This window comes from Megachile rotundata, unplaced genomic scaffold (assembly GCF_050947335.1).
Source record: "Megachile rotundata isolate GNS110a unplaced genomic scaffold, iyMegRotu1 scaffold0092, whole genome shotgun sequence".
Taxonomy (NCBI): Eukaryota; Metazoa; Arthropoda; class Insecta; order Hymenoptera; family Megachilidae; genus Megachile; species Megachile rotundata.
In genome coordinates, this window is record NW_027473389.1 from 322,896 (window position 1) to 332,087 (window position 9,192).

A 9,192-nucleotide genomic window follows, 5' to 3' on the forward strand; every position below is an offset into this window, starting at 1 on the left:
CGACGCGTTCGTCGTTGGTGCACTGGGCGCCTGGGATCCCGGGAACGAGTTCGTCCTCGATCTCCTCCGAATTTCCCCACGATATGCCTCACTCATGAGAAAATTGATGGTAGCAGAGACAATCGGTTGGTCCCGAGACATATACGTAGAACACGTTTCAGGGATACGGCAATACAAGGAATCAAATATGCAAAATCCTAACGACATTGAAAGCAACGTGAATAACAGGACACAAAATGAAATAAACTAAAATATTTTATTTTATTTTATTGAACCAAATTAATCGAGTAACTGCCAAAATATAGGAAAAGGCGAGGCCCAGCATATTTAGTATAATTAGTGATATTGAACTGTAAGATGCATTTCCTCCTTGATCATCTACAATGATGTGCAATATAATGAAATCATTGTTTTGCTAATGTATATAAAGGACTGTTTAGATATGTACAATTAATCTCACGGATGTTTCCCTGTAGAATTTTTTGTATTTTTATTTTTCGAAACTTGTGACAACCGGAGCTGTGGAAGGTCCAGCCCAAGAGGACGCTGGCCTTGTGAGTATATGACGCGCCTAAAACAAAATACCGCTAAAGGCATAGTTGTGATAATTCTCGATTAAAGTGTGTAACTAGGGTGATGCACTTAATAGTATATTCTATTTTAATTATATACATAAGAATAATTGTGATATATAAGCCAATGTAACACCCTGCAACTTCGGAAGCAGGGAAACATTTACTGTTAAAATAAAGTCCAATTTATCTGTTCTTATCAGCTTAATATCTGATACACTCCCCATCGGGGAGTCAGAATATTAATCTTATTTTTGCAATCGGTCGGACTCCGGGGCTTGCTCCGACTCCGACACGGGTCGTACCTGCCTTGCAGTGCCGCAGGACGCGGCCCACATAATTCATTTTGCAAAAATATTCTGGCTCCTCTAGTAGTCATAGTGTTGCGTTTTAAAAGTTTTATCGCGTCCGCGTTCGCGTTGGTTCGTCCACGTGCGGCACGGCTGTGCGACTCGCGAAGTGCCTTGGCGGAGGGACTGCGACAGACTGGCGGTGAGTGACTGGTTCTGGCGGTGGAGGGCAGTAGTGTAGCGGCTGTAGAGTGGTGCCCCTGGAGGCGCTAAGTAGTACTTAGAGTTTACAGGTGGACGTTTCGATTTTCGAAACACGCGCCGCGAACCGCCTTCAGCGGTCGCGGTATTGCTCGCGGAGTAGGTGTTTACCTATTGTTTGTCCCTGCTATCGGTGCGAACGTTAGTTCAAATCGATAGCAGCTCACCTTCCCCTGTCCCCCAGTCACTGTTTTTGCTCGTAGTTTTTGAGCTCCTGTACCGGTCGAATTCGATCGTTACAGGTAGACAATTCGAGAACGCATTGTTCTCATTTGCAGTAGTTTATTAATTAATTGTTTCCGCCGTTAATTATCGAGGTGCACGAGTCCCTTTACAACTCGTGCAGTTCGATAGCAGTCATATCCAGTCTCTCTGTGGTAATTTCGTGGTTTTCATCGCGAAATTGCCGCACGGAGCGATTCGCACGGTCGTACGTACATCGTCCGTTGCGTTTCTATTTTAGATTTTGACTCTAGTTTATTAATTAGGTTACTTTCTAGTCATTAGTTTCTAAGTTTTTATTCTAGTCAATACATTTAAGACACCTAATTATTAAACTAGTAGTATAGTGTAACACTTGACTCGCGTAAGCGTATTAGAACATTTATATATTTATTAATCTATTTATTTATTTAGTCTTATAGGGGAGTTTATTTATTTATTTGTTTGTTCTATTTATTTATTATTATTTTAAACATCAGGATGACGAACCCCCGGCTGGAATGTGTTCTAGAAAACAATGAAGTATTAGTTCCTTACCCCTTCCCAGAATTATTTAAATGTCCGTTTTGCTACAGGGAAGGGGCCGCATTGCAAAAAGGGGCGGGCGCGTATCAGAGGCACGAGGATCTTGGGAAGCACCTCCGCCTCCGACATCAAGGCGTGACCCGTCGGTTCGTGTGCAGCAGATGCGCCTTCACTGACGATAGCGCATATGCGATAAAGAAGGTGAAGGCGCATTTCGCTGCCGCGCACCCGGGAAGTGCATCTCCTCGTGCCTCCGGGGCGCGCCCGTCTCCGATCGCGGGTAGTAGCAAGAACAAAGAAAAGGAGAAAGAAAGAGAAAAGGAAAATGAGAAGGAACTAGACGAAAGTAATAATAATAGTATAAATGAGAATCGAAACCCAGCCGGGGGGGATTCTGCCGAGTCGCGATGTAGGATAGACGAGGCTACGGCCGAAACGACGCGGGGGGTCCCGTCTCCGCATCTCACCGGACAACCGACAGTACAGAGTACATCGTCGCGCCGCTCTACAACAACATCGACGGGCGCCCGGACTTCCGTGGCTGCCGGTAAGAAGACGTCGATAAAGAAGAGCACCACCACGAAGACGGCGGCGAAGTCGGTAACGAGGAGATCTACATTACTGACGAGCTGGGCAGCCGGTAAAACAGGCACCACGACGACGGCAACAGCGAGGCGAAGCGGAACGCCGTCCAGTCCAGCTACAGAAGGACGACCCTCAGCTGCGGCCAGCCCCGCAACCCCGCCGGTAACCACAACACCGGGTGCACCGACGGCTGGCAGGTCCAGCACTGGCAGGACCAGTATTACACCGGCGGGGACCGGCGCCGCAAGTGGCGGGTCGGTGTCAATGGGTGGTTCACGGGGGAGTACACCAACATCTGGTACTCCCCCCACAAAAATAACTCCAACAACGAGGAAAAGCCCGGGTGTAACAACACGGAGAAGAGCCCGGGCTACAACGGAACCACCTCAACCCGACCCGCCCCAACGCACATTTACGTCGAAGAGGACCACCCCCGCCGTCACGTATGCGGAGGTGACGAAAGGGCAAACGGCCGCCACCACCACAATAACGACGAGGAGGATGACACGGGCACTATCCCTCCCGCCCGTGTCGGAAGAGGAAAAGGGAAAGAAAGGGGGCGCAAAAACATCCACCGCGCCCCCCACCTCGACAGTGGCGGCCACTTGCACCTTCGCGACGGCGGGGACACTCACCCTGACGACGACCTCGGTAAGGAGCAGACCGGTGGCCGCAATCGCCGTCACGACGGAGCGCGTAGGGGGAGGGCGAACATCTCCCAGGGGTTCGAAGAAGAACGTCGATATTACATTCCTGGAGTCCGCACCCGTAACAAGGTCGCGGGCTGCCAGAGCCGCCACCGAACCCCCTCGGACCTCCCCCAGGACCAGGCGCGGGGTGGGAGGCGGCACACCCCCAAAAGGAGAAAAGACGGCGAGAGAAGAGGCCACTGAGCAGGCTGCAGAGGAGCGCCCAGAGATGAGGAGAAGTGCCCGGGCGAGGACGTTACCGCCCGGGCTGGACAACAAGAAAGATAGCCCCCCAACGACCAACCAAGGGGGCGGAGGAGGGGACGCCAACACCATCGAGGCGTCCCCAGAAGTAGGGCGCCCCAGAAGGAGAGCGTTGCTGCCTGCAATAACCGAGGCGTCGCCAGCGGTCATCGCGGCGCCGGAGGAGAAGGAGGAACAGGAGGAGAAGAGAGAAGAGGAGGAATTGCGGGGCACCATGCCGCTGGCTCCGAGGCGAAGGGCTGGACGGCTGGAAGCCACCGAGGAGGGAATCTCGACGACCCCGTTACCGAGGACGCCGATAGGGCAGCCACGGGTTGAAGCAATAGGAGAACGAGGAGGAGAAGAGGACCTAGTCCGGGCGCCGAAGGCCACAGGCACCAGGACAAAGGGACGGGGCCTCCCAAGAATCATTAGGGACGTAACTGATCGGGGAACTAGCCCGATCAGTTTTAATAATTGTTGTGATTGTTGTTGTGTTTGTCCTAGGATAAGCAATGCCGCCAACAGCGCGACTAATTCCCCCGGGTCAAACCGGGGCTCTGTTTTTAGATTTAACGAGAACGGGCAGAACAGGAGGGGCCGAGGGGGTGCCAATAACAGCACGCGTAGACCTGCGTCAAGAGGTGACGACTTTGAATTCCCTAGAAGGGCAGTCGACCCAGCCCTACAAGGCTACAGGAGACAACCCCTCAACGTCCAGGCCCGAAGACCGTCGGGGGCGCGCGGGTGGGGGTCAGTTACCCCTGCGTCCTCTGATGAGCGCCGCGGGAGGAGGATTGGGCGCAGTCCGGTCCGGCGAGCACGGCTCCCCGAGGTCGAGTGCCCCGACAGGCAGAGCGTCGAGCGCGCGCCTGGTGCCGAACGACCCGGCTTGCTTCAGCGAAGCAGTCGGGAAGCGATAGGCGCCGAGCGGTCAGTTCTCGTCGAGCTGTCTGAAGGGGTTTCCGATGCTCAGGGGCTGGAGTCTTTCGCTACGAAAGTGGCGGAATTCTTCAAAAAGCATGGGGCCGTGTCAACCGGTCGGGCTGCAAATCCAGCCACCAGGAGGCGAGAGGGCCGGCCAACAAACAGAGCGAGGGCGGAGGCGAGTGACCATCGCGCGGACAGTTCGTCGGCGACCGGAGCTCCTTCCAACCGCCAGGAATACGTCCGGGAGGCGACGCGCATTCAGCGCTTGTTTCGGACAAACCGGAAGCGTGCGGTGCGAGAGGTTCTCAAGGGTTCCTCTCCACACTGCGAAGTATTGTTGAGCACTGTTCAGCAATACTTTGCAGGTATGTATGCTCTCCGGGATTGTCCGGGGCCCCTCCCGACTATCCATTTTGAGGAAGCGCGAGGAACTGCCTCCTTGGTCTCGCCCTTTGAGATCACCGAGGTACGTCGTCGACTTGGGAGGATGAAGAACTCATCCCCTGGGCCTGACGGCGTTACCTACGGTGACCTCAAGAGGGTTGACCCGGATGCGCAGCTACTCACGGCGCTTTTTAACACCTGCCTCAAAATGGAGCGTATTCCTGACTGTTGGAAGGAGTCAAACACCGTTCTTGTATACAAGAAAGGTGACCGGAATGACCTGGCGAACTGGCGCCCGCTCGCGATGGGTGACACCACGCCGAAGCTTTTCGCTGCTGTAATGGCCGACCGCCTAACCTCCTGGGCCGTTACTAATAAACGGCTTTCCGAATCCCAGAAGGGCTTCCTGCCGCACGAAGGTTGTCTTGAGCACAACTTCGTGTTGCAGGCAAGCCTTGAAGACGCTCAGCGGAGGAAACAGGAGTTGGTGGTGGCGTGGCTGGACCTCTCGAACGCGTTCGGGTCGGTCCCCCACTCCACCATCACTGGTTTGCTGGCCAACGCTGGCGTTCCATCGACGGTCGTGAATATCGTCAGCAGTCTATATACAGACTGCTCGACGAGGGTCAGGACGGCTGAGGGGTTTACGGAGAAAATCCCCATAAGGTCAGGGGTAAAGCAGGGGTGCCCTCTCAGCCCTATCCTGTTCAATATTGCAATTGAGCCGATGATCCGCGCAGCCGTGGAATCGGGCCACGGATACAGCATCGCCGGGAAAAAGATTTCAACGTTGGCGTACGCGGACGACGTCGCGCTGCTGGCGGCCAATGAGGAGGAGATGCGGGAGCTTCTAAGGATAGTCTATGACATAGCAAGAAGACTGGGCCTCGCATTCAACCCCAAGAAATGCGCGACACTCCACTACAAAGGGAAGGATGAGGTGATAGACACGAGGTTCGAGATCGGAGGCGAACTCGTTCCAGCTCTGGGAAAAGGTGAACCTTACGAGCATCTAGGTGTCCCCACTGGGGTCCAGCTGGATCAGACGCCGTACACCACGATCCGTGGCGTGCTGGGCGACCTGGACGCTGTGGATCGTTCCCTCCTAGCCCCTTGGCAGAAACTTGAGACGTTGGCAGTATTTATACTGCCGCGTCTTGATTTTCTGTTGAGGGGGGCCAGTATGCGTCGAGCGTTTTTGTCGGATCTCGATGCAGCGATCAAACGGGTGGCGAAAGGGTGGCTCAACCTGCCCCAACGTGCGAGCCCGGAGGTACTCTATATCCCCCCCTCTCGGGGAGGATGTGGAGTGCCTCCGGTAGCAGACCTTGCTGAGGTTACCCTCGTGGCCCACGCATTCAGAATGCTGAATGCGGAGGACACGACGGTCTCCGAAATTGCAAGGTTTACGTTGAAAATCGCTGCCCGCGAGAAGCTGCGTCGAGATCCGACAGACGAGGATCTCGCACAATACCTCTCGGGTTCGCTCGAGGGAGATTGGGCGAGGCCGACGACGGGGCGCTCGTCGTTCTGGTCGAGGGTGCGATCTGCAGCGCTCAGGTCGAGCGTACGTCTCGGCTTTCGATGGGAGTATTGCGCTGATCGAGCTGAACTCTCAGTGGCGTGCAGAGCACCGAACGGATGTCGGGTTGTGATCCCTCCGTCTGCCAAGGCAACCGTCATCAGCAGAATGAGGGCCGCCGTTTCCGAGTATTGGATGTCCTCGCTTCTGAAGAAGCCGGACCAGGGGAAGGTGTTCGACGCAACTTCCCGCCATGCAGCGAGCAATCGCTTCATGCGTACGGGTGAGTTTATCCGCTTCGCTGATTGGCGCTTCATCCATCGGGCCCGCCTCGACGTGCTCCCCTTAAATGGGGCGCGTCGATGGGGGAACGATGATAGGCGTTGCCGGCGATGCGGATATGACGCCGAAACCCTTCCCCACGTACTCGGTCACTGCGGCCCCCATTCTGCCGCCAGGCAGCGGAGGCATGACAACCTCGTCCAGAGGCTCGTACGGGCGATCCGGCTCCCAGGGGAGCTCCGGGTCAACCAACGCGTCCAGGGTGTCACCGACGAGGTCTCGGCGCTGCGACCTGACATTGTGGTCAGGCACGAGCCGTCGAGGTCCGTCGTCATCGTCGATGTGGCCGTGCCCTTCGAAAACACTCTTGCGGGTGTAGAGGAGGCAAGAGTGCGTAAGATCGCCAAGTATCAGTCTTTGGCTGATAGCTTGCAGCGGCGCGGCTACAGAGTCGTTGTCGACGCGTTCGTCGTGGGTGCACTGGGCGCCTGGGACCCGGGGAACGAGTTCGTCCTCGATCTCCTCCGAATTTCACCCAAATACGCTTCGCTAATGCGCAAGCTTATGGTCGCGGAAACAATTAAATGGTCAAGGGATATTTATGTAGAACACGTGTCGGGTATTCGGCAATACACAATACAAAATGAGGACGGAGAAAACAATATTAGGAATAATAGAGATCTAGAAAACAGTTAAAGGAATAATTAGAAACCTCATAGTGAAACAAAATAATAATTGACTATTTAAAGTGCAATATCGACCTTGACTGGTAATCAATATTGGATCGGTTCTTATATAACGCGGAAGTATTATAAACGGAAGAATGCGAGGCCCAGCGATTCCTACGCTATTCTTACACCATTATAATGAAGTAAATGTTACAGTCCTATACTCTATTGTACTCTATCACATTTTATTCTATGTTATCTCACTTGAATCAATTGAATGGAAGCCCCAACCTCCTCCTCGTGCAACCGCGAAGAGAGAAATATATTCAAACATTACTATTGTAGTAATATGGTATTGTTTCCCCACTAGGGTTTTTTGTATTTTTATTTATATTACTATGAATGAGCGAAGCTGCGGAAGAGAGGGTCCAAGAGGATCATAGCTCTTGATCTATATCTGACGCGCCTGACTGCGAAGAAAAGGAAAATGCAGGAAGGCAAGTAGTAAAGCTAACGTAATTATGCATGCAAGAGAAAACTGAAGATGCGGGTGATATCTATTAATATTGTTAATGATGATGTTGAATTATATATATGTATCACCCTGCAGCTTCGGCTGTGGGGAAACATGTTCTGAAAAATAAACTCCAATTTATCTGTTCTTATCAGCTTAATATCTGATACACTCCCCATCGGGGAGTCAGAATATTAATCTTATTTTTGCAATCGGTCGGACTCCGGGGCTTGCTCCGACTCCGACGCGGGTCGTACCTGCCTTGCAGTGCCGCAGGACGCGGCCCACATAATTCATTGTGCAAAAATATTCTGGCTCCTCTAGTCATAGTGTTGCGTTTTAAAAGTTTTATCGCGTCCGCGTTCGCGTTGGTTCGTCCACGTGCGGCACGGCTGTGCGACTCGCGAAGTGCCTTGGCGGAGGGACTGCGACAGACTGACGGTGAGTGGCTGGTTCTGACGGTGGAGGGCAGTAGTGTAGCGACTGTAGAGTGGTGCCCCTGGAGGCGCTAAGTAGTACTTAGAGTTTGCAGGTGGACGTTTCGATTTTCGAAACACGCGCCGCGAACAGCCTTCAGCGGTCGCGGTATTGCTCGCGGAGTAGGTGTTTACCTATTGTTTGTCCCTGCTATCGGTGCGAACGTTAGTTCAAATCGATAGCAGCTCACCTTCCCCTGTCCCCCAGTCACGGTTTTTGCTCGTAGTTTTTGAGCTCCTGTACCGGTCGAATTCGATCGTTACAGGTAGACAATTCGAGAACGCATTGTTCTCATTTGCAGTAGTTTATTAATTAATTTTTGATATCGCCGTTAATTATCGAGGTGCACGAGTCCCTTTACAACTCGTGCAGTTCGATAGCAGTTGTATCCGGTCTCTTTGTGGTAATTTCGTGGTTTTCATCGCGAAATTGCCGCACGGAGCGATTCGCACGGTCGTCCGTACATCGTCCGTTGCGTTTCTATTTTAGATTTTGACTGTAGTTTAATAATTAGGTTAAATCTAGTCATTAGTTTGTAAGTTATTTATCTAGTCATGAATTTTAAGATACCTAATTATTAAACTAGTAGTATAGTGTAACACTTGACTCGCGTAAGCGTATTAGAACATTTATATACTTATTAATTTATTTATTTGCTTAGTTTGTAGGGGAGTTTATTTATTTATTTATTTATTTATTTATTCAGAATTAGTGTTAACATCAGGATGACGAACCCCCGGCTGGACTGTGTATTAGAAAATAATGAGGTTCTAGTTCCTTACCCCTTCCCAGAAATTTTCAAGTGTCCGTTTTGTTATAGGGAAGGGGCCGCATTACAGAAGGGGGCGGGCGCGTACCAGAGACACGAGGATTTGGGGAAGCACCTCCGCCTACGACACCAAGGCGTGACCCGTCGGTTCGTATGTAGCAGGTGCTCCTTCACTGATGATAGTGCATACGCTATCAAGAAGGTGAAGGCGCATTATGCGAACGCGCACCCGGGCAGTGCATCTCCTCGTGCCTCTGGG

At 52.3% G+C, this 9,192-nt stretch overlaps 1 non-coding gene and 1 pseudogene across 1 annotated transcript; both read left to right on the forward strand.

Moving 5' to 3' along the window:
• The first annotated feature begins 731 nt into the window (after nt 1-731).
• Nucleotides 732-913, forward strand: LOC143266216 (U2 spliceosomal RNA; annotated as a pseudogene).
• Nucleotides 914-7,797: 6,884 nt separating this feature from the next.
• Nucleotides 7,798-7,980, forward strand: LOC143266218 (U2 spliceosomal RNA). Its single transcript, XR_013041284.1, has one exon. It is a non-coding gene; the product is annotated as a U2 spliceosomal RNA (small nuclear RNA).
• The last annotated feature ends 1,212 nt before the right edge of the window (nt 7,981-9,192 follow it).